This window comes from Phyllostomus hastatus, unplaced genomic scaffold (genome assembly GCF_019186645.2).
Source record: "Phyllostomus hastatus isolate PE091 unplaced genomic scaffold, TTU_PhHast_1.1 phas_contig_329, whole genome shotgun sequence".
NCBI lineage: Eukaryota > Metazoa > Chordata > Mammalia > Chiroptera > Phyllostomidae > Phyllostomus > Phyllostomus hastatus.
In genome coordinates, this window is record NW_025333854.1 from 3,968,092 (window position 1) to 3,989,755 (window position 21,664).

The following is a 21,664-nucleotide window of genomic DNA, read 5'->3' on the forward strand; positions in this document are numbered from 1 at the left end:
GCGGGGGAAGTGGGGGAGGGATTTCAGGAACATCTATAAAGGACACAGGGACTAAAGCAAGGGGGGCATGGAAGCAGGGGAGGGAGGTGGGGATGTCTGGCCCGGGGGCAGTGGTGGAGGAAAATGCAGACAACTGTGCTTGAACAACAATAAAACAATTTTAAAAAGAAAAAAATAATAGCATAAACCTATGAGATCCAATTATGGGGAAATTTTATTATATCACTGGAGTATGAAAGCAGCAAAAGACTGTATAAATTTAATCATCACATACATTGTTAAATTTGCTATGTAGCAAAACACCAAATCAAGTAAAACCTTAAATTATACATCAGCACACCGTGTTCCCGATGTATATGAATACATTCTGACTCACTACAAATCAAGGAGAAAAGGGAGAATCAGTTCAAAAACCACAGAGAAAGAAGCTGTACAGACATTCCCTGTCCACACGCCACCAGTCCTCACCACAGCTCTGAACACTGGTTCTACTGCCGCACCCGCAGCCCGGAACCTGGGGCTCGGAGAAGTGTCCTGCCCGGCCACGCTGTGCATAGGGCGGAGTGGGGTTTGAACTCAGGGGTGTCAGGCCCGAAAGGCTTGGTCGCTCCTTCTGCCCCCAAAGCTTCCTGCTTGTGGAGCCTCTCAGTCCTTCCCTCGTCTTTGATCCAAAGCTTCGGTGCTTCTGCCACGAACTCAGTATTTGGGAAAGGGCAGGGCAGACCCCCGTACCTTGGGCCCCTCCTTGCAAAGTGGCAGAAACAAGGAGGCCATGGGTCCTGCTTCCCAGAAAGTTCCAGTGCACACCCGTGGTCTCCGTGTAGTTAATAGTTGCCCTTTTCACTCTCAAAGTGTTCCTGTTTGGACAATGAGCGTGGTCACTCTGAGCATTGGGGGTGGGGTGGCTGAACACCGAGAGGGCGTCCGCAGAGCCCCACGTTGGAGGCAGGGCAGGGGTGTTCTGCTTATTCGCTTTGAGTGTGCGGGTCCTGAGAATGCAAAAGGGATTCTCGGGCAGGACTGGAGCCTGGAGGAAGCGATGGACTGTCCCCAGGAGTCCATGCGGGTCCCAGGACTCTGACTGAGTCACCGTGGAGGCCAAGGGCACAGACCCGAACCAACTGCCAGACACTGTTCTCATCCAATCCCATAACAACCCAGTGAAGGGGACACCATCATTTAGCCGCACGCACAGGCAGGGAAACTGAGGCACGAGGAGCTTAGGAAGTACAGCTCAGGGTCACGGAGGCTGTGATGTGGAACCTGGAGCTCTGGGAGTGGTTGTTCTGTGCAGGGTGGACACTGGTCTCGTGGCCCCGGGGGAAGCGCGCGGGCGCTGTGGTCATCCCGGTGTCTGCGAGGGCTCCCACCCCTCCCGCCGCCCGGATGGAAAAGGAGGCCCGCGGAGAGGTCTTGAGGGTGGGGCGCGCTCTCCAGAGGAGCAGGGCTGGGCCGAGCTGGGGCTGGTCGTGGGGAGGCTGGTTCTCTGCTTGTGGTTCGGACGGAGCGAGGCAAGGAAAGGGGTGTCAGACTTGTGGGAAGAAAATACATTTTGAAAAACATGAAAAAAATGATCCTGTTTATATGGGCCTTCCATGCACTTGGTCTCAAGTTTGAATTGGGTTTGGCTTGTGTACGGTAGTTGTACACCAAGCACCACTCTGGCCCTGCCCCTGAAAGGCACTCACTAATCATTTGTATGTTGCGTGATTGAAAAATAAATGAATGAAGCCAAACAGGCCCATTAAAATACTCCTCGCCTTTTATTTAAAGTTCTAATTCCTGCTCCGACGAGAGGACCAAGCAGATGTAGTGGCTCCCCCCACCCCCAGCCTTTCAGATGACTCATTTTCAAAACGAAATGAAACATTATCTGTAATTACAACCGCAGCCTGCTCCTCAGAGGTTACTGAGCCTCGTTTAAACACCAAACTGAATTCCTGCAATGACTGTATTCCTTTACCCAACCCTCTGATTTTTCCCCCCAAAGCCATCAAATCACTGGGTAATTGGGTCCGTTTTTAAATGCATCATCCCCAGTCACTTTTGTCCTCACACTTGTGTGATGTAGGGAAGTTTTCGCACTGCTCAGTGTTCCAGCATCCGCTGGAACAAACCTCCCCCGAAGGGTCTGAATCTTCGCTTTACGTGTTGAACCTCAGCCTTACCTCTCCTGCCTTCTCCTTGCCACTCAGTGAAAAGTATGGACACGGTAGGAACAGGTGTATCTACATGTGGACCTGGGTCTAAGAGTCATCTGCATAGTGACCCTCTGCAGCGGTCCTCAGCCCCATGCACAGCAGGGGGTGATGGTGGGCAGCCACCACCAAATAGGCATTTCTCGCCAGCAGAGGGGACACCCCCCACTGCACAGTGTGTTGTTGTTTCTGCCTCGAGAAACCAGATGCTCCTCGGGCCTTTTCATTGTCCACGGAAATCCTGGTGGTGGGAATATGCCTCAGTTTCCAAGCTGCCCAACGTGGATCCTGTTGCTTCTGCCGGGACCAGCTTGCCTCCCTAAAGAAGGGTGGCCCTCCTTCCTTGGCCGCTCCGGGTAAAGGCAGAGTGTCCCCCAGGGCACCCTGGAGGCGGTGCCTACTTAACCATTGTCTCTCTGGTATACAAAGACGAGATTTAGCAATTACCAATAGTAAGTTTTTCCTCTTAATAATCTAAACATTCTACATTAACATGGTGTTGTGTAGTGCATAAGTTATAATGATAACTTATTTGATCATAACCATCTGCTAAGGAAGGCAGGTCAGGTGTAAGAGTCTCTCTTTTGCTCAAAAGAAGGCATCGAATAGTCGGATGACCAGCTAAAGGTCGCACGGTTCCTAATGGCATGAGATACTAAAATTCAGATAGTCTGACCTTCCATAACATTATGAATCCACTCATATTAATTAATAATCCAAGAGATTTTAAAATTTCTCAATAAATTAAAGAGTTACTTTTTTAGAATATTGGCTTTTAGAGAGTTTACAGAGAGGTGTCATTTGCTCCAAACATGCTTTTGTAACATAGATGAACTCATGTGGTTATAAAAAGGAAATCATGGTGTCGTGTGGACATTGTATTGGTTCATAAAGTATTGCCTTTATCTCTGTAAAATTAGGCACTTTAAGCTGTATTTACATTTCCCTTTAAGTTACATTCCCCTTTTTAAGGTAAATAAATCTTCTATTAACTCTAATCTTCCTTTAGTAGGAAATTTAGCGTGTCTGCTTAAATGTGTTAGTATTTTTATGAGGATTGTTACTGGTTTGTTAAGCTGTAGTTACAGGTTTAATGGTATCTAAGTGATTGGTGACGGTTGAGCCGAAAGCGGTGGAGGGAGGGGAGAGAGCGGATGGGGGAGAGTGCGCTTGGACCCGGTGCCCTCGGGACTGGAGCGGGGTGTTGAGTGGGGAGCAGGGACGTTGGAGTGTAGAGGCGTCAAAGGGGATGCCCCGTTCCCAGAGACTGGGATCCCCAAAGTCCAGGTTCAAGTTCGGTGGCCCTTTGGATGGTGGTGTATAATGCAGGGGCTCAGCAAGGAAGTGGGCCGCTGACAGAGGGCTGAGGGCTAGGCCGCTGGCGGTGAGGGAGCTCCAGCCAGAAGGGGTCCGAAGTCAGGGAGCATGGAGACGGGCGTAGAGACAGAGAAGGCGACTGCGAGTCAGGCGCTGAAAGGTCTTCGGTTGTCGACTGTTAGGAGAGGAGCCCAAAACTGCTACACGGGTCGGAAGCCTCCAGCAGTCAGGAAGTGGGGGCTGGTCCTTAGGCAGCACAAAGATCTTGTTCTTCATGTTCATGGCACAGTAATATTTCCAAAGATTTAAAATGATCGGTGCACTCACCATGAGTGAATGCTTGGAGGTGTCACTAGGATCGGAAAGATTTGTTTCAGGCACTCCCTAATTTGGGGGGCAGTTGAGCCCCAACGTGGGTCCAGGTGCTTGACTCCAAATGATTCTAACCCGGCAAAATGTTTCCTTAAAGAGATTTCGCAGTTATTTTTCATTGCTCCAGAGGCCAGACACGAGATGACTTGTCCCGTTAGCGACTCATCCTGTGCGGGGTGTCCTCAGACCTCGCATGGAAGCAGGCGTCTGCTGTCCACATTCCCGAAATGCATCCCGTCACCTGGGCGCGCACGGCCTTGCGTGCTTCTCCCGGTGTTTCCCACGGAAGTCACCAGTCTGATCCAGGCTGAGTGAAGTGCTCTGTCCTTGAGTTTCCCACGGCACTTGCCCATGCTTTGCTCTGTCACTTGTCACATTGTACCGTACTCACCTCATCTTTCTACATGTAACTCTCGCTCTGGGCTCTTAGCGCGTCAAAGCAATGCTGTGGTTCTCATCTGCCTGTTTCTCTCGTCTAGCAGGGGGCCCGTCATAGAACAGCTCCTCACCGATAGTTGGAGGAAGGGAAGCAGGGAGTGTGGGGACTCCGTGTCGCATTGCACCGTGTGCCTGGACACCGCACACCGTGCTGTTCACTTGTTCGGAGCTGGACGCTGGGGCGGGACTGGAAGCAAAGACAGACCCAGCCCAAGCTCCCATCCCGAGCTCCCATCAAGCTTTTGTCTTGTTCAGGCTTTATCATGAGTGCTCAATAAATATATTGAATTCCTCTGAACGCTTAGTGAACACAGGTTGGTTTACGTGAATGCAGTCGCCTAAAAGCTATTGGAAAACGTCACCATTCCTTCTTCATCACTTACAGCCACTTGATCTTGTTCACATATCCGGGCCTCAGACCCTCTGTTTGGCTTGTATGTTCCTGTGGACACTCACTGAGTGCCATCTCCTGACAGTGACACATGTGACATGTGACAGTGAGTCACATGCATGCCACCGTGGCCACTTACATAGTACGTGTAGAAGTATCACTGCCTGTCATGGCCACGGTGTCTCTCTGTTGTCACAAACAAGAAGGTTGAGGTGGAGACAACTAGGTGACAGCAGTTTTAAAGTATCTTCTGCTCTGTGTGACACTACCGTCCCTGCGAGGCACTGCCACACTCACGGAGGGCCTCGGCTTGTACCCACGGCCTCTGGTCCTGAAGATGGGCACTTCCCATCTGCTGCTTCTCCAAAACATCCACATAAAACGTGCCAGCCCTGTGCTAGCAGTCACTTAATGCATATCGTCAGTTCCTCACATCTACCCTACGAGAAAAACATCTCCTCTAGAAGGAAAACAAGTGCTCTTCACCAGATGGAGAAGATCGGGCCCTGAGGATGGGTCACTTGTCATCTCGCCTGAGCGTGTGCCTGCTGGCCCAGGCCTCACGCCGTCCACTGCAGATGCACCGCCAGTAGGAGCTCCAATCCTCTTCATTCGTAACGTTCCCTGTCCTCCAGCGCAGAGGGGTCTGCAGAGCATGGGCTGTGCCGAAATTCACTGTCACCCGTGGACGTGTGCGGCTGTGCGCGAAACCTTTTAACCCTTGGCACCCCTTCCTGCCCATAAATCTTACCCAGGGCCACCCTGGGGAACCAGGCATGTGATCCTAAACCTTGAGTCTTGGGCTGGTCGGCATCTCACGGAGGTGCCTTCCTTTTCCAGAAACCTCAACGAAGCCCACTCCCACCCTGCAATTCTAAAAGCTAACGTGATAAGCAGTATTGCCAAGTTAGAGAAAACTACAAAAGTGAAATACATTTTTGCACCCTTGCCAAAAGGACAAGTGAAACCCCCATTAAACTTGTACCACAGACGGGGTGTCTTAAGTGGCTCTTCCTAAAGCAGAGACTAGCCCTGGGAGGCGTTCCAGCTCCCGCTGGACTCTCCGAACCGTGGCAGGATTTAGAAATATATTTATTACACCACACTCCCATCACTCCGTTATCTGTGAGAATGCTCAGTGTGCTCCAAGAGTCCGCCACTTACCCTGGCGGTCCAGGAGTTTCTGTCTGTTCGCGCCCTTCCCGTCTCCCCCGGCAACGCCCAGCGCCCCCGCCAAAGCCGCTGAGGGGATATTGAGTTTGGCCAGATGGATGCGGCTGCCATAGCTACCAGAGCTGGCAGGAAATCTAATTTTTATAAGTATTTTTCATTTTTGCTAAGGCAAGCCATATATATGTCCTTGATTTGCACGCACCCTTGACATTCTGCAGTGTGTGTGTGTGTATAATTTTTTTTAATCCATCAAAAGGGTTTTTGAAAGTCTAAGTGGATAGCTGCCTTCCGCGGAGACACATTTAACTTTCTGACAGGTACGAGGATCCCAGTCCCCAGGGACGGGCACTTTTCTCTTCAGAGCCATCTCCTATCTGTGTGACGCTCTGGAAGACACTGGCAGTCTCCGTGCATTTGTTACGGATAAAGGAACCCAGACGTGTCGACTCAGGGGCTCCCTGACAGGGCAGCGACGGGCTAGCAACGAAGGGAACCTGCTTCTCTTTCTTTAAGAGTAAGGAGGTCTGAGAAGGATGCTAGGTCACTCCTTGCAAACTAGAGAACAAGGCTTTGGTAAGCAATTGTAAGAGAAAAATACATTTTTCACTTTTTTGTTTGCCATATAAGAGATGTTTTCCTTGAAAACTGCTAAAAAATCATTTGTAAGTAAGTGTGCTCATTTCTAATCCCAAATAGGAAATAAATAGCAAATAATATAATAAATATGACATGGCTTATATGCATATTAACAGCTGTGACTACTCAGTTATTTGGTAGGTGCTACGGCACGGTTTCTTGGGCTCCACCCACACCTTTATCTAGAATGGACAATATTGCACAGAATCCCATTGAGTGAGTGTGTCTTTGGTTAATTATGCTGCTTTTGGGGGTAGAATTCTGCCTAAAATCCAACGCCTCAGAATTGAACTTCTTTGGTGATTTTACCAACACTAATAATAAAAGAATTTTTTTTTCCAGCAAGGCAGTACATTTTTTACTTTAGGAAATATATTTTCATAGTTAATTCCTTTTTTCAAATTTGTAATTCAACTGGAGTATTGATAGTCTTGTAATTGGATAGTCTGGTAACCTGGATAAACTGATTTTGATATTTGATTTTTTTTCTTAACCCAGGAAGGAAATATTTAATTCAATGCTAGTGCATTGTAGGCTTAAGTAGTATTCCTGACCCCTTATCCTCAGGGAGTGAGCCTTGAGGTTTTCCCCCTTCAGTCACTACAAGCAGTTGGCTGCTTCCTGGCAAACCAACTCGCTCCTGCTCTTCAGGCCTAAATCGATTAGATTGCTTCAAATAGAAACAAGACATCCATCAGAAATTTTAGTATCACACATGAGTATGCCCCACAAAGAACTCATGTAATAAATACTGTTACTTAACTATGAATAAATACTGCCAATTTTAATTTCTGGGACATTGTTACATAATTTCATAGTTAATAAGCAAAAGTAGACTACTTTAAAAATTGAGTCATTTAGAGTATAAACCAAATCAGTTCACAAAAAAGAACTAGATATTGCTAATATAATTGATTTTAGATATCCCTCTTTAAAATAAAAATCATACCATAAATAGGTAGGCATAAATCTGTATTGTACTCTACAAAGATATAAATAATTTATAATTAATTGCTCCTAGAAAATTTATGATGGTTTTCATTTTTTTCACCTAGTTTTTATTCTATCTATTTGAGCATTTTGGTAAGTAGAATAAAATTTAGTTTATAATAGTTTTTAAAATCAAAGTAGCATATTATTTTTATATTCTTTCTCTGAAGGTATACAAAATAACCAGAAAAGTTGAACCTAGAAGAGCATTACCAAATTTAATGGAGTGCAAACTTAATATAAACAGAATTTTTAAAAATGATGAACTCTCATATCTCTGACTTTCTCAATATCCATATGTTAATATTTCCAGCTCATTTCTTGACTGATGCATGATACAGGACCATACAACTATCAGAGTTTCAATAGGTTTAATTTTGTTTAATAATCAGTCATAATATGATATCTGCTATACACTACAGATATAGTAACCACTTTTGAAAATATGAAGAATGCAGAATACAGAAATGTATGACTTATCAACCACACAATCACTTTAAATAACAACCATGATCTGTAAGCTTATGAAAATGCAGAAAATTGTTAAATGTACTTCTAATCCTCTGTATGTGAGCGAGACCGTGAGAGGTGGGGAGAGGGAGGGAGAAACCACAAGTGAGGACAGATGGGGTGATGTTACTGCACCTATAAATGCATATAAATTGTTTAAAATATCTGTATCAGAAAAATGCGATGAACTTTCCCTACAAGTTATTACATCACTAAGATTTCATTATTTTGATGAACTGCACCATGTTAATTCCCATGCAATGTAATCATAAGTAACACTCCAGTATACGAACCACACTTGTCAAAGTAAATGAACGCAATGTTATTTCGATGTAGGGCTCTTGAACTCCTTTATGGCATTAGTCTTGTTTATATTATAATTTTCAAAATTAAGTAATCTACATGGTTCCCCAGTGTGAATTAACGAGTAGCTCTCAATCAGTGTTTCCCATGTTCTTCAGCAAGCCCATGGAGGGAAAAGGGGTCTGTTTTCTTTCTGGTGGCATAAAATTACTGTAGACTGTAACTTTTCATGCTTCACTGTGAAGGACATGTTTTTATCATCTGTTATGCCACCATTCTGGAAGTCTTTTCTTTCTGTATTCAACATGAGAAAGCAAAACTGCACTCAGAATAATTTCATAATCATGAAATGCAGATTAATCTATGCTAATGTATAAATTCTGAAGTCCTTCCACTGAAGCTACTTCCTAATGTCTTCGGCCAATTACTTACTGATAATGTGGACAAACGGAAGCTGTTTCAGCGGGCTGCGTGGAGTTTCCTTTTCACGCTCCTCAAAAAGCAATCAAAAGCCCCTTTTCCTACAAACCTTCATCTCTCACGTTTGACAAACCTAAATCCGGCTCTCTTCCTTTGAAGGCTCATTTCTTCATTATACAACTAAGATTTGCCTAACAATTTCCATGAGAATAAAAACAAGAGAATTGAGAATAACACCGATCCAGAAAGGCAAACTCTCTACACAGGAAATAGACCATAAAAACTGTAAAAGGAAGCAGTAGTTTCAAAGACAAGTGGATCACGCTTGGTTGTCATTAGTTATCGGAAAAGCTAAATGTGTATCGATGTAGCAGCTCATTGGTTCCTACGACTTGAGAGGATCTGAGGATGCACCGGAGGCGTCATCAGTAAAATATGTGAGAGTGGGACGGAGGGCACCTGTTGCCATAGCTTGAGAAAGTCGTCTCTTCAAAGACGGCCTGGAAAGAACAGACGCAAAAGTACTAATCTATCGCTCTATTCTCAAAGCCACCGGAGAGAAGCTAGAGCTAACAGGAATGACGATCCTGAACTAATTGGATTTTAAATCGGGATCAAAATGCGGCATGCATTATCCACAACGGAGCAGTCTAACTCAGCCATTACGGGCTTCTCCGCAGTTGACTCGGCCCCATCTCTCTCCGCCTCAGGCCCACCCCCGCCTCCCCTGGGATAGCCCGGCCTTCTCATTTCTCGCTGTTAGGAAACTTCCATCGATGCTTTGTTTCCATCTTTCATTCTCTTATCTTCTATGTACAATTCCCTTTGCTGAGTACAGTTTTCAATCAATAGAACAAAATGGTATCTGTAGATACAATTTGGGAATTATTGCGCATATTCTTGTTTCCAGTAAATTCTACTTCGATCAGGGAACTTTAACTCTTTATTCTTCTCCACAACATAAATCACAGAAATTAAAAAAAAATGAAAGAAAAATAATGTGTCATTCTTCACGGTGTGGGTGGAGAAATAAGCTGATTAAGGTGAGACAACCACTGAATTTCCAGTATCGACAGGATCTCTGGACCTGACTCCGTGTGACTGTAAGGCACGGAGGTGGAGTTGATTGTTGCTACATTTCGAGTAACAGCATAGAAGGTGCTATTTTCTTCCATGTTCAAACCTAGCGGTATTGGGTGGATGTGACCCCAGGGGCACCAATGGCAAAACAATATAAGGCTAGAAGATAAGAGAAAATGAATATGTTGGCTATATGTTTGGATTCTGTCCTGTCTGTATTTTAAAAGGATGCCGTGTTGGAGGATGGCGTGGCACAATGTAGAGGGGTCCCAACAATCTCTGTGACTTCAAGCGAAGTGTCACACCTCCCCCGCCTCACTCATCTCTTCTGTAGAACGAGGCTGACACTAGGACCTTCCGCACGGGGTTTCAATAAGAAACATAGACAATGTACATCTCTTAGCATGGCTCATGGGAAATGCTCAGTAGGTGTTAGTGCTATGGTTATAATTCTGAATATCAATCCAAATCTCCAAAATTGTGTGACTTCACTAGATAGACAATATCACAGCCAAATAGCCCTCATTCTCTTTGGTGGCAACAGGGAAGGGTAAAAGCATCACTGGTTTGATTCCCTGTCAGGGAACATGCCTGGGTTGCAGGCCATATCCCCAGTATGGGGTGTGCTAGAGGCAACCACACACTGATGTTTCACTCCCTCTCTTTCCCCCTCCCTCCCCCATCTCTCTAAAATAAATTTAAAAATCTTTAAAAAAAACAGGGAAGGGTAGACGTGTTAAATGAAGTGTGCTGGTTAATTCAGTGCATCAGCCCTGGAAGCCCTGTGGAAATTTCCACAGCGGAATTTCTAGGTTGTGATGATGAATGAGAGATTCCATTTTGTCATTTTACTGGAGTTCGTTGCTTCGTGTAGTAAAGATTAAAAAATAACTAAATATATGCAGCCATTAGGTATCTCCTCAACTAGGATACCAGAAACGAAGTCTCTACTGAGGTGTGTGCTTCCATCCTCCCTCCATCACCTTCTCTGCACAGAAGCAAGGACACTGAGGGTGGGCTGTAATGGGAAAGCTGTGTCGTCGTGCGCACGGCCTTCCTGCAGGAGAAATTCAGAATCTAATGGTCCATGACCGAGCCTGAGGAGGTCTGAGGGACGTACGTCCACAGCAGAAAGTGACGCCGACCACTGAGAACAGCAGCTCGAACTTTGGGACCAGGGCATCTTTTCCTCTACTCTTCATACGAAATTCCGTTTTTCGGTGCTTCTGTGGTTGACCGGCGTCTTCCCTTTCCAATGTCTTTGCTCTTTTTTAGGGATAGGTCAACATCCCCAGAGTCTGTCAAGTATTGAGGATGTCGTTAACCCTTCTTCATGTGATCCCTCTGTTGTTCGTTCCCGAAATGATCTCTTAGGGGGATTTTCCTGGCTTTCGGAGTTGGCGGGCACCGTTACGTTTGGTCCTGAGCAGGGACAGCCAGGATAGCCCTACGGTTAAAACTGTGGGCGCCGGAGCCAGACCGCCGGTTCAGAGCCGGATTCTGCTACTGACCAGCGGCGTCAGCACGCTCTGGTTACCTACCATTTCTGTGCTGTACTTACCTACTGTTCACACATTGTATGTATAACCTCGCTGTGTTACCCTGCTCAAGGCACTTATTGTCTCTATCTTTATCTTATCTATACTTATCATCTCAGTTTCCAAAACTGTAAAATGGGATAATCGTATGTGCCTCATAGTGTTTGAGTAAACGATCAATGAGGTACACATAAAACGTGTATAGAATAATATTTGGCACATAGAAAATACATGATGAATAGTTCATTATTCATTATTATTGCATCCTTATTGCATCATTCAATAATCATTATTATCTCCAGAATCATTGTAAGGAGCCTATTGGTCTATCTGTATGATGTCACAACCAACCCTTCCCAGCCATGGACCGTTCTCAGAACTCAGCACTTCAAGAAAGGAAGGAGAAACACCTCCCCAGGAAGGATCTCTGCTACATCACAACAAGTCTTCTGTCCTTGTCATCTTTCATTTCTCCAGTCATTCAATGGACACCTACCTACCCGGCAGCCCATGATGTGCTGGAACTCTCAGCTACCACAAACCACAGTTTAGATTCCAGTCCCCTCATGACAGTTTCTTAGTTATTGTCATAATTAACACATGCAAATGCCCGATCTTCCATTGTAAGAACTCACGCCATGGGCTTGCCAAGAACTATAGTAAAATCAGTGCTATTTTCTAGGTTTAAGTTCATTCTACTGCCTTGATAATGTATTTCCATTTCTATATTATTTCAATGTAAATATTTATAAAACCTAAAATATTTGTGCTGTGTCTTAATGCTTCAGGGGTACGTAAGGTGATTGCCTTAGAAGTTGGTCTCTTTACTTAGATACCTTGACAACCGTCTAGGTCGCTCTGTGCTTTCCCTCTGGGCTCCAAGAGTTACGCTTCAGGAAGCTGGAGGTGCGGTATGAGAGTCCATCATCATGCTCATAGCTTTCGGTCCTCCCAGGATAAAAACTGAGAAACCCATTTTGTTGACCTTGAAGACCCGGTGCTCTGCCATGCTGAAAAACAAAGTGTTTATAAAACGAGAACTGAATTTAGACTTAGGAGACACGAGTTTCCAGCCCGAAGGGAGGAACAGGGTCTTGAATTAACCTTCTGCCATAACAACTAGAAAACCGGGCAGGATATTGGAAATGACTGCTTTCCTGCTCTTACCGACAGACAGCGCAGCACCGCGGTCCCTGGGAGGGCAGGGACGGAGAATGAGACCCACAGCTGTCCGGGCTTTCTGACCGGAGAAAATTTCTCACTGCAGCACAGTGTGGGGAAGTCTGGGCGGAAGCCTTCCCGAGTGCAGAGCCAGCTGCAATTTGCAGGGCTCCTGCAGGAGGCGAGTTATGCCTCAAAGGCCTTCAAAAATGTGCAAAAGAGTCTTTTTAAATCTGTTTTTTAATTTGTATTTATTTATTCATTTTAAAGATTTTATTTATTTATTTTTAGAGATGGAAGGGAGGGAGAAAGAGAGAGAGAGACATCAATGTGCAGTTACTGGGGGCCGTGGCCTGCAACCCAGGCATGTGCCCTGACTGGGAATCGAACCTGCGATGCTCTGGTTCACAGCCTGAGCTCAATCCACTGAGCTATGCCAGCCAGGGCTCTTTTTAAATCTTTAAGACCCACCTTTTTTGCATAGAGAGAAACCCCAAGAAGCAAGGCAAGAATAACTTCTGAACAAAGAAAAGTGTCTGGAAAGCTGGGTCGTGAAAGACCAGGAACTGTTGAAATTCCTGCTAGCCTGCGTTGAGAAGCCTGATTGGATACTCAGAACAGTCAATAGAGGTGACCTAGGTGTCCCACCTTAGAAGTGGAGCTAAACTAACCCTAGGGGGAAAATTTACTCTAAACCTACCTCCGAAGAACTTGAAAACAGGCCTCCAAGGGATAAAATGTATCCAGAAGTAATTGCATTGCCCGCCAGAAAGAAGCCCAGGGCTTTTTACTAGAATACAACGAACCCCAGCCCTCAAACCCCCTAAAAGCCGCGATCCGTTAGGTTTTGTTTAACTGCGAAGTTATCTCAGGAGGTAAATAAGGAGTCGTGAGTGCTCTTACCAAACACACATACTCACCCAGGTGTGTGTGTGTAATATGGACTTCCGATGGCACATTCAAATGAGTCCGCACTCGGCTCGTTCCTAACGCCTCCACGACGACGGTGACGCTCTGGACCAGGACCGCGGGGCCCCTGGGACCACCCGCGTGAACACGGAGCGGAGGCTGGAGCCAACCAACCCTCATCGCACATGCTGCCCACGTGAGAGATGACTCCTCTGTCTTAAGCCCTGAGGTCTGTGGTGCTTGTTTCCCTCGGTGTAACTTAGTCTACCCTCATTGAGGCAATGGGACCGACCTCAGGACAAAGAACAATCGTAACATTTCTAAACTTTAGGGAACGTTAGCATTGATGGCATTTCCACGTGTCCCAAGCCTGCTGTGACATGTTTGGGAAACTTTGAGTTCAACAAGGTTAAACAGTTTCCTTGTATTCAAATACCTCTTCAGATATTATAACCTGCTTTGGACTCTCCAATGAAAGCAATGAAAGTCCATGGGATAAATGTTTAATTTAATTGTCCATTAAATTGCCCCGCCCCCAGAAGAATCTCCAACGCTAGGGCTCTGAGGAACACCCTTTGGGAAATGTCCTCTTTACCCAAATGAAGTCAAACCTCCAAACTGTGGGTTAAAGACAATGTATAAATCACGCAGCTAGAACTCGGGCCTCTTAATTCTCTGTTTTATGCTTTCTGCTACACACAATAGTGTTTTATAGTAAAGGGCTGAGATTACATTTTTCTCATAAGGTAAACTTTCATAGAGAAATGGTCACTGTAAAGATTTAAGAAAGTGAAATCCCTTAAGAACTCAGATTTGCAGTCTTTCTTGGATGAAATGTATGACCATGTGGAACAATTATATTTTGCAACATGTACTTCGTGAGAGTGAATCTGCATTGATAGACGGAAAAAATCAATTTAACTGAAATTCAGATAAGTTGCCTTGACAGTTGAGCTCATATGAGATCATTTAAAAGCTCCAAGTTTCTTCCCAATGCTATACATAAATTTGCCCTGGGCTCCTTCAGATATGGAATACTAGGGGAGACCCTCCCAAACGAGAATTATCTCCTGGAGGGCGGGCCCCTTGTAGTATAGGCTTCCCCAACTAGGTGAGTGTTCTGGGAACCCATCGGTATCAGTGTACCAGCTGGCGCTGTTGTGAGAGGCTATGTCCTGCTTCAGTGAATCTTTTTCGAAGACTCTTTCAATATGTTTGTCCATTTCATGATGGGTGATTTACGAGCGCACCTGCCCACACTGCACTGAGTGTTCAGCAGTTTTTGACCAAAAATGACATGAGCCCCATGTCCCTCCCTCCTATTCACCTGATCTCACCCTGAGAGATTTTTTTGTCTGTTTCCCTGGTTGGAAAAAGTCCTCAAAGGAAAACGTTTTGCTGATGTGGAAGAGGTGAACAAAAAATGGCGGAAGCACTAAACGCCATCAAAATCAGTGAGTTCAAAAATTGTTTTGGGCCCTGGCTGGTGTAGCTCAGTGGATTGAGCACAGGCTGAGAACCAAGGCGTCACAGGTTCGATTCCCAGTCAGGGCACATGCCTGGGTTGCGGGCCACGGCTCCCAGCAACCGCACATTGATGTTTCTCTCTCTGTCTCTCTTTCTCCCTCCCTTCCTTCTCTGAAAATAAATAAATAAAATCTTTAAAAAAATTGTTTTGGGCAGGGGAAAAAAGTCTAGAAAGGTGTATTACATCAAATGCAGACTACCTTGAGGGTGACTGAAGTTCAACCACGTAAGAATAAATACACAATTTTTCATAAATAAATTCTGTTTTGGAGAGGTGTCCTCCCCTAACTGCCACCTTCAGAGTGAGGCCTCCCCTGAACTTTCTAGAAGAAATAGCACATCCTCCCCATGTCCCCACCTGGAGACTCTCTATCCTCTCTCTCTCTTTTATTCTCCTCCATAAACTGCTGACGTCTGACCTGTTCCATGTTTTCCATATGCGTTTGCTCACTGTCTGTCTCCTTCCCCAGGAGAGTGTGAGCTCCTTGCCATCAGGAGCATTTTGGATTGTTCTCTAAGGTATTCCCAGCACCTACAGGCGTACTTGGCATATTGTAGTCACTCGGTAAGTGTTAGTTGCATTTCTGAATAATTTTTGTCTCATAGAGCTCATATGAACTTGGGTATAATCTTTGACTTTCAAAGTCACACAGCTTTATGATATCATTCATGAAACTGAAGGTTACAGGTAACTTCAGTGTGCTGAATCCAACCCAATTCCAAGTATTCAGGGAATATGCGGTAAAAATAAGACTACTACGTAAGGTTTTCTGGAGCAGGATCTTGAAAGAGACCTAATGTAGGCACCCCTGATCTCTGAGCTCTCCCTAATGTGCAATACCTCCACTACCCTCCTTTCTCTTTGTAATTGCCCAAACCTCCTTATTTCTGAAAACTGCTCAATTTACGTTCTTTGTGACACCCCATCTTCTAGCACCTTCCAATATTGTAAGCTGATATACATGTTGTCAAACAGCTCCTCACCTTGGCCCTTTTTATTCTTCTTTTCTCATAAATAGAGCTGGAAAGTCTCTGTTCCCGGGGCCCAAGGTCTGTGCAGGTGGGCTGGGAATCCCGCCCTCACTCCCTTCGTAAACTAGGGGGGACACATTTAGGAGCTGGAACGACATCATTCTCCCCAGAGCCACTTCAGTGGGGAAGAACATGTGCCCAAAGAAAGATTTTTCTTAAATTCTTAACCTGGTTCCATGTGCAGGAGAGGCTGGAGTAGAAGAAAGAAAGAGAGGGAGGTGAGTTCAGGAGAAGACTGGGGAACGCCACTGTCTCTAACTAACCGTCTTCTGTTCCTGAGTCTAGTTCTAATGCAGCAGTAGCCTCACTATCTAAACGCAGCTGGGCAGGAAGTGTAAGTCAGTTCAGAAAATGGTTCTGTTTGCCCTCCGTGGTTCTACTACATGCTCTGCGAGCATTCATCTGTGTCGGGGGAGCAATGCACGCACTGTTCCACACCACGGACGTTCTGAGAGTGGAAGTCTGGAAATGGGGTGCAGACCCCGCCGTCCACGGTCTCCCAGGGCCGACCGTCCCCTTGGGAGTTCACTGTTGGGTGTGTGGATGCCGGGATACGTCACAAGGTTGTGATGTCCTTTCTCTGTGTCTCTGAGATTTTCTTTTCTCCTGTCTTAAATTAGACAAGAGAAAAACCTCTTGTCTTAAATTAGAGAAATTCTCTGCTTGATATAAATGTGTTCCCACTGTCAAAGTGGATGAGTGTAATTCATTCCTTGAGAAAATCGTTTCCATTTTGAACGCAAGCAGCAACCCCAAAGATAACACATTTTGTCTTCTTCCTACACCCAAACGTAAATAATTAGGACAACCTCTGGCTGTGTGGGAGGCGGCTGTCTTGTGTGATCATTCAGTTACAGCTCCTGTGGTGTTTCCCTTTGGTTAATGTTCATCCTAATTCGATAGGCTAAATTGTATGTGATGCAGAAAATCTGTATTCGCACGTATAAAATATAGCTCCGCAAATTGCTCTGTGACACCATTCATTTTACCTCATGAACATTTGTTTTGGGAAATGAATATAGTACTTTCTATTACTCGGACTGGGTTGTTCCACACAAGGGGACCCAAGCGGTTTTATACATATTAAATATTAGCCTTATAAAGGCACACAGCTAAGGAAAATAGTGGTTTTTTACCCACTTCACTCTGAAGAAACCGATACATAAAGGTTGATGACCTCCTTAACATCACATATCACATTAAGGACAGAATCAAAGACAGAAATCGCCTCCCTCCCTTCCTTGGCCTCCACGTCACCTGCCGATCACACCTGGACCCAGCTGCAGCTCTCCCGAAGGGTGGCTGTTTGAGCCAGACGGGCTCTGAGACCTGGAGGGTTTCTTTCGTTTCATTTCAGTGGCTGCTGGTCGGCGGTTAGCACGTGCCGCACCAGCGCCCCCCGCCCCCCGAGAACATGGCAGCTGTGAGCGTCGCGTGCAGTGATATGCACCTTCTGGCAGTGCTGCTGGTCCTGGGAACCATGATTCACACCTTACTGCCACCTTACTGGGTTGCTCTTATGGCTGGTTTTATTACTCCGTCTATTTATTCAGAAGGTGTCATTTCGAAAATACAAACCCCCAAATGAGAAAGCAGTTCAGGAGAAAAATAGAATGCGTGCTTTTTTGGAACAAGTTTAACAAACTGTTATTTGAGAACATTGCCTCCCTTCCAGATTTATTTCTCTGAATGCCCTGCCGCCCCAAGAAATAAAGATACTGGACACAGAAGCAGAAACTGTCAGAGCGCGCAGGAATCTGGGAATTCACCTGTGAAGCTATCACAGTCCAGGTGGACAAACTGAGGTCCGGAGCAGGTGAGAACATGATTTATGCAAATTAAAAAAAAATATTTTATTTATTTATTTTAGAAAGGGAAGGGAGGGAGAAAGAGAGAGAGAGAGAGAAACATCAATGTGCGGTTGTTGGGGGTCATGGCCTAAACCCAGGCATGTGCCCTGACTGGGAATCGAACCTGGGACACTTTGGTTCCCAGCCTGCACTCAGTCCACTGAGCTACGCCAGCCAGGGGATTTATGCAAATTTAACAGCCCCCCAGTTGTAAGGAAAAGCCAGCCCCTTCTCCCCTCACCCGCTGGCCAGGAGCTTCTGTGCGCTTTTCTGCATCTCTCAGGACAGACGCTTAGGGTTCCTCAGTGACGGACAGGGACGCGCCGAGCGTCCGCACTGCTCTGAGTAGGGAGCCGTGGGGACAGGGAGCCGTGCTCCGAGGAAGAGAGAGACATTCTCACCTGCAGGGAGGGTTGCTGATCTCATCATCGTTGGGCTTGCCGCCTGGAAGGCTGGAAGAAGTCCAAGGAGCCTGTGAAAATAAGAGGCGCCTGTTCTATGTTCCTGGAGGTTGTTGTAAATGTCTCTCAGGACAAGAACCTTGGCCACTAATAATCCATGAATCTATCACGAGGCATTTATTACGTATGCGGCACTATACTCCGGAAAAGCGAGATGTGCCGAGGAAAACAGGGGCTGGAACGAGTGGTTTGGTTTTAGTATTTCCCATCACCGCCACGCACACGGGCTTTTTGTCTGCGAAATCGGATAAGCACCTCCCCGAGTGGCTGAACCTACCAAAGACGAAGTCGAGATTGTGTAAAGCAAGTCACTGCCAAGTGGTAATGGCTATATGACCAGTTTGTATCATTTAAAAAATCTGTTAATGTAAAAGGAAGTGCATACTTACGCGTGCAGACTGCGTGTCTGAGGCAAAAGGACATAGACTTGAGCATCATCTCGTGGGCAGGTAAACTGTCGGGCTGCCCCCTGTGTCTGGGCCCCTTTGGGGGTGCAGGGTCCCGGACACTTTGAAAAGAGATCTCACAATATTGGCAACGACGCATTTTCCTCTCGGGACTTCGGCTCTGATGTTTTCCTTCCATGCATCCTCATCCCTCGTGTCCTGCAGAACCTGCTACAAGGGCTGCCTGCACTTTGCTTGTTAAATACGACCGTTTTGTCCGCCGACCTTGAGTTCCTTATTCCACGGCGCCCACTGCCGGAACGCGTAATGTTTACCTTTCCGTGACGTGTGCGTTTCTGCCTCAGTGAGCTGGGCACCCCTTCCCAATCCGACAGCTAGAACATGAACTTCAAGAAAATATCGTGGGATGTTACATAAACTACATAATTTTAAGTCACTTAGTTAAAAACCAGTGACATTGAAATGAATGCCCTGGCTGGTGTAGCTCAGTGGATTGAGCGTGGGCTGTGAGCCAAAGTGTCACAGGTTCGATTCCCAGTCAGGGCACATGCCTGGGTTGCAGGCCATGACGCCCCAGCAACAGCACATTGATGTTTCTCTCCCTCTCTCTCTCTTTCTCTCTCTCTTTCTCTCTCCCTCCCTTCCCTCTCTAAAAAATAAATAAATAAAGCCTTTTTAAAAATCCACACACAAAAAAAATGGCAGTCTTAAAAAAAAAAAGAAAAGAAATGGAAACAGGCCCCGGCCCAGTAGCTCCGTCGGTTAGAGCATCGTCCCGATACGCCAGGGCTGCAGGCTCTGTGCCTGGTCGCACCACATACAAGAATCAACCAGTAAATGTGTCAGTAAGTGGAGCAACAAAGCGATGTTTCTCTCTCTCTCTCTCTCAAATAATAAATAAAAAAAGAAAACAAGCTTTTTTATTTTCTACTACAGAAATGCTTTTAAAATCACTTGATATTGAGAAGCATTCTTAAGAGGGACTTTCCGTCCATTTTAGTCAATTTAAGCATTTCAAACCACATGAAAATCAAACTGTTTTATTCTGAGATTTTAGTATGAATAGCTTATTACATTAATTTTTGAATTCAATATTAAATCTTTTCTATTTTAAACTTTCTCTTAGAATTTTTCTCATTCTCCTGTAGGTCCTGTTTACCAGGTCATAAATGGCATAAATATGCATATATGTATATGCATATGGTGTATACATTCAGTGTTTATGTTATCCTTTTAGAAATAAGTTAATTTTACATGTGGCTTGTATACCTACATAATCTATATTTATATAGTGAGAGAGAGAGAGAGGGGGAGAGACGGGAGGCCCGCACGCTCCGCATTCAGACATCTGCAGGCACACACGCACTTTGTCCAGCTTATTTCTGCCCTGGGTTTCGCGGCCCTGCCTCTGTGGGTCGCCTGTAGGTCTGAGCGGTTTGGACACTTGCTCTCCTGGCCCCTCCTGGGAGGTTCCTGGGTCCCCTGGCCCACTCTCAGAGCAGTGCAGGGGGCGGGGGCCGTGTGGAAGCGGGCTCAGGGGCACCTGCCAGCCAGCCGCAGCCCTGCCCCCACAGCTGGCCCCTCCGAGGCCCACTCTCAGAGGCGCCGTCAGAAACAGCCGTGGGTGGGTGGTGCGCTCCGGAGCTGGGACTCCGCCGCCCTGTGTATTCTTTCTTCCTTTTCCTCTGATGGTGCCGGGCAAGGCCCACGGAAAACAAGCCTGAGATAAAAGCAAGATGACTTGAACAATTAAACCGTGACCCCATCCTCACCCGTTGATGTGACTGGAGAAATTCAGCGCAATTACTCCATGAACGACTTCACAGAGGGAAAATCTCGCAAAGCTCCCGGTGTAGGGTCCCAGCGGCCGCAGCTGCGGGAGGTTGGGCGGCTCGGCTTTGAGGCCCCTCTTTGAAGGCAGTCTTCTTATTTCAGCGCGTATCTCCCGAGTCTCAGTAGGAATAAACACTAAGACTCAAAGCAAATTTCAGCACGCTGAACGTTCACGACGGTTCCCTCTGAAACTGGAAGTCGCGCGCAATGTGCGCGCAGGTGACCCGGGTTCACGGAGAAGCAGTGCGCGCCCTAGGAGCCATTTCATGAAACTGAGCTGCATATTGCAGTGGTGTTTTTTAAAGAAGAAGTGGTCAGTTTTGCCTGGTTGGGGATTTCGCTACCTAGGTGGTGCACAGATGTAACTTGACTTGGGATTTTATTAAGGGCATATGCTTACTCTTCACCAGTTTTGATCATGTCCACCTTAGAACCAAACTTCAGGGAAAGCCGGCACGCCAGAAACCTTGGGAGGAAAGTCAGTGTGCCCGTTAAGAAGAAAAAGCGGTCTCGTGGCTTTTGTAGCTAACACTTCCCTGGTGCACTCATGCACAGAAGTGGAAAAAGAGTCCTGTGGCCTGGACTGTACTTCTGCACATAAGACATTGGACAGCACAGGCAGAAATCAAGTCCCAGGTTTCCTTGCAATTCAAGCTCCTGTGTACTTAGGGGCATAAAACAATGAGAAGATGGAAGGTCAGTTATGAGCTTATCATTGGAAACCTAGTCATAGCATTACAAAATTAAATTTGAAGAATAACAGAAGACGTTTTGCTACTTCCATGTATCCTTGGGCACTGTGTTGTGGTGGTGGTTTTACTAATGCTGCTGCTTTCTGAAGTCCTTATAGGAAGTCTGGACATTTAACACACGAGCTGGTCAGAAGTCATCGCTTATCCAAGGACTTTATAAAAGCAAGTGTTATGACTTTTATTTTGTTCTACATGTCTGAACATTTTAAGTTCTTCCGGTTATATCAGTTAAAACATACATAATTAGCGCAACAGATTACTACTGTGGCCAATCAGTTTAGCTATATTAATAGGGCAATTATTAAAACATGAAATGAGCCTTTATGTTACTTAAAATTTGAAATATTTTTACAGGAAAAATTATTT